We start from the raw sequence: 4,283 nt of genomic DNA on the forward strand, positions 1-4,283 counted from the left end.
TGTGTGTGTGTGTGAGAGAGAGTGTGTGTGTGTGTGTGTGTGTGTGTTTGTGTGGGTGTGTGTGTGTTTGTGTGGGTGTGTGTGTGTGTGTGTGTTTGTGTGTGTGGGCTAATGGCGGGCTCTGTGTGTGGATTAGGGTGAGAGGAATATCAGATGTGTCTCTGATGAGGTGGCGAGCTCTCTTCTCCTCTGTATCGGGTTCTCGCTCCGCTGCGGCTCCTCAAGCTCTTTGAAGTAGAAACTCCACTTTAAGTAAACGCCTGACTGCAGTCCCCTGCACTTCTTGCGCTTGTCTCGCAGTAATTGCCTTATTTCATCAAAGCAGGTGAAGGGCCGCTGAATAACTCAAACCCTCTCTCCCTCCCTCTCTCTCTGCCGTCTGTTGAGTGTGTGTGTGTGTCAGAGCGTTCAGAAACAGGTGCGTACGTTTTAACCGTTGCACACCCAGATGTCACCTCTAAACTAAGGAGACTCATCCCAGAGGTGTTTAATGAACTTTCCTCTCTGAAGGACTCAGAATGTGTGACGTTCACGCTTTGCTCTCGTTCGATGTGAGCAGCACATTTATACATCACTGGTACCTGCTGCGTGGTGCCGTATTAAAGGAACCGTTCGTTTACTCACTGTCATGATGATTCAAAGCTGTATGACTCTCTGCTGTGGATCACAAAAGAAGAAAGTGTGAGAAATGTACCGGTGGCTCTTTTCTGTGCAATTAAAGTGGATGTGAATGCAAACTTTGAAGCTTAAAAGCGCCATTAAAGTACAAGACTTATGAATACATGATTTCAGAACTAATTCTGATTTCAGTTCTGGTCAATATTACATGAAAATCTTGATTGATGAGAGTTCATGAGAGAAATGGAAATGTCTGATTTGTGAATGAATCACAATAAGATCTCATTCATTACATTACTGAACATGAACTAACAATACTTCTACAGCATTTATTCATTTTAGTAATGACAATTTTAACATTTTGTATTTTTTTTATTAAAAGTTTTTAAATAAAATTTTATTGATTAACATTAACAAAGATTAATATATTATGTGATAAAAATACACAACTGTTCAAAAGTTTGGGGTCTTTTTTTTATAAAATTATTTTATTCAGCAAGGATGCATTCAACTGAGCAACAATGACAGTAAAGAGCGCAAGAGTTGAATCACTGAATCAAAGACAATGAATCTTTTCAATGAATCAGTCACAAAAGCAGTCTGAATGATTTGTTCATGAATCAGATAACTCACTGATTCGATCTGTTCAAAGCAGTTAAGATTATGTGAATAATTATTATCACATGACTTTACAAGACTTGAAATAAAGATAGCGGTGTTTTTATTGTTAACTAAAACTACTTTTGTTAATTGAAATAAAGCTAAAATAAAATGTTAGATGGAAAACAAACTTGAAATAAAGTACGGGGGGGGTAAATAAATACATAAATAAAGCAAGCTAAAATGAAATAAAGACAAAAAAATAAAGACAATGAAAGCACATACAATTTATAAAACGGAAAACATGAAAATAAAAGCCAATTTAAAATAATGAATACTATTTATTAAATACTAACAAAATTTGAGTAAAAAATAAACTAAACTGTGTTTCTTACATGTATTCCGGCCACAAACACACAGAAACACAAGAGGAGGAAGGAAATGTCGACTTTAAAACATGTCGGTGTAAATCTCTGTCTCATAAGGCTTCATACACTTTTAAACAGACTTCAGATACAACACTAAAGCATCGAAAGGAAGATATAAAGGGAATTAGATTCAGTCAGTTGTGAAGTTTTGAGCTGTGCTTGAGTTAATTCTAGATTTGTTCAGTTTAGCGGCGTAGAACCAGCTCTAAACCTGCTGTAAGCCATGTGTGTGTGTGTCTTTGTCTCCAGCCGTCCATCCAGAGCGGATCAATAGACTCTGTGAGCGTGGGACAGTGTGTCACTGGTCTGGAGTCAGTGTCCTCCATCACTGTCTGTCAGCGGAGCAGAATGAGCTGTCTGAGAGCAGATCGATGGCACAACACACACTTCCTCTGTCAGAAATCACACACTGATACATTACACACAAACAGCAGCGCTCCGCCGCGTCAAACGCCCAGATGAAAAATGATGTTTGGACCGACACGGGGATGTTCTGGGCGGTTTGGCCTGTAGTCTGAGAGAGACTCAGAGAGACGATCTGCACACAATCTGACTGTACAGTGTCTTTGAGAAAGCAGGATCTTAGAAATATAAGTTCAAACGTCTCAAAACTTCACCTCCAGTTCACACGGAACATTTACTGAACCTAAAATATGATTGACATCACAACCATGAGCTCATTAACATATCCCCGCCCACATCTACATATTGGGGAGTGTGTCTAAATGACAATTTCGATGGTTTCATGCTCTCTATAGCCAATAATTGAGCTCACAGAAGTGTCACCTGGGTCATATCTTCAGTGACCTCATGTTGCTGGTTTTTGTGGATGAGAGCGTCATACAGCCTGTTCATGTTGGCATCTGTTTAATTTAACTAGATTCTACAACATGACTAATGAATTAGTACCAAAATACTGCAGAATTCAAATAGACACACAACCTTTGACATCAGCATCTAAAGATATGAGAAGAAGGCTCAATTTGGGGACAAATGTTTTCTTTTTAGATAAAAAATTGTGATTGCAAATTTAAATGTGATTTATTATTATTATTATTATTATTAAATAAAAATATTACACAAAATAAGAAATATTATGATTCCAATATTTCACTATAAAACAGAAAAGAGTATTTAAGAAAAAAATATATAGGTAATAATTTTATTTTAAGGACCAATTCTCACTATTAACTAGTTGCTTATTAGCATGCATATTACCTGAATATTGGCCATTTATTAGTACTTATGAAGCACATATTAATGTCTTATTCTGCACAACCATATTTTAGATCTCTTAATCCGACACCATACCTAAACTCAACAACTACCTTACTAACTATTAATAAGAAATAAATTAGTAGTCTATTGAGGCAAAAGTCACAGTTAATTGTTAATTAATAGTGAGAATTGGCCCTTAAAATAAAGTGTGACAAAAAATTATTTTACAGTACAACTGTAAAATTACAATGCTTTTTTTTTTTTACATTAAACCATTGAGCTTTAATTTTGGCTTTAAACTGTAGGGAGCCCTTAAAGCGTCTCGTTTGCTGTCAACAGCCAGTTTATAAACTGGTCGCTGCAGGCTGCATTTTCAAATGCATGTTGTAAGTGACTTAAAGGCAAGCATTTACTGTGATCCGAGTCACTTTGAGATGCTGAAAACACTGGATGATGAGCTGCTCGTGTGCAAATGAACACAGTGCCGCGTCTCACTATGAAACACACAGTGCAAATATTTATGTAATTAAACTGCAGTCTTTGCAACTTGATAATTGCAGCAATCCATATTGTGATTTTGGTTTTATGTTGATTATTTATGTAGTCCTCATGGGAAGTGTTATTTCACTATGTCATCTATACATGATTATATGGTCAGCATTTTATTTTATTTATTTTTATATTGCACAAATAAACAGGTGTTTACCTGCCGTCTGTGACCCGTCAGACCCACCGGTTGAGATTCACCGGATTAAAGACCTCCGTAGCTCCGTCTCACAGCACAGAAGTCTGAGTGATTTATATGCACACACACACACACATAGACACATTTTATGAAAGACTTCAAAGAAAGTTCATAAGGAAATTCAACATAATGGGTGGCCATGGGGCAGATTGGAGCTCCACACAGATCAGTGTGGAGTGACATTAGTAGCAGCCTCATTAATTTACTGCCAAAGAGGTTAGAGACTCGAGCTTAGTGCTGGTCCACCTGTGATCTTCACACACGCAGAGTCACAGTGTGTGTGTGTGTGTGTGTGTGTACAGGTTTTTCTATACTGGTGGGAACTTAAACCTGAATACACACCAACTCATGGGGACTTGTGTCACCATGGGGACAAAAGCTTATAAATCATACACGATTAGTTTTTCTGAAAATCTAAAAATGCAGTAAGTTTTCTGTGAGGGGTAGGTTTAGGTGTAGGGCGATATAAAATACAGTTTGTACAGTATAAAAACCATTACGCCTATGGAGAGTCCTTACAAGGATAGTGAACCAGTCTGTGTGTGTGTGTGTGTGTGTATAAAATCAGTTGCAATCTGAGAGCTCGGAGACCAGCAGTACCACAGTATTAGCTCAAGACCCTGATCTTCATCATCACTCCACACACACACACACACACACACACACACACACAC

The sequence above is a fragment of the Sinocyclocheilus anshuiensis genome, unplaced genomic scaffold (genome assembly GCF_001515605.1).
Source record: "Sinocyclocheilus anshuiensis isolate Anshui unplaced genomic scaffold, SAMN03320099.WGS_v1.1 scaffold2319, whole genome shotgun sequence".
NCBI classification, from domain to species: Eukaryota; Metazoa; Chordata; class Actinopteri; order Cypriniformes; family Cyprinidae; genus Sinocyclocheilus; species Sinocyclocheilus anshuiensis.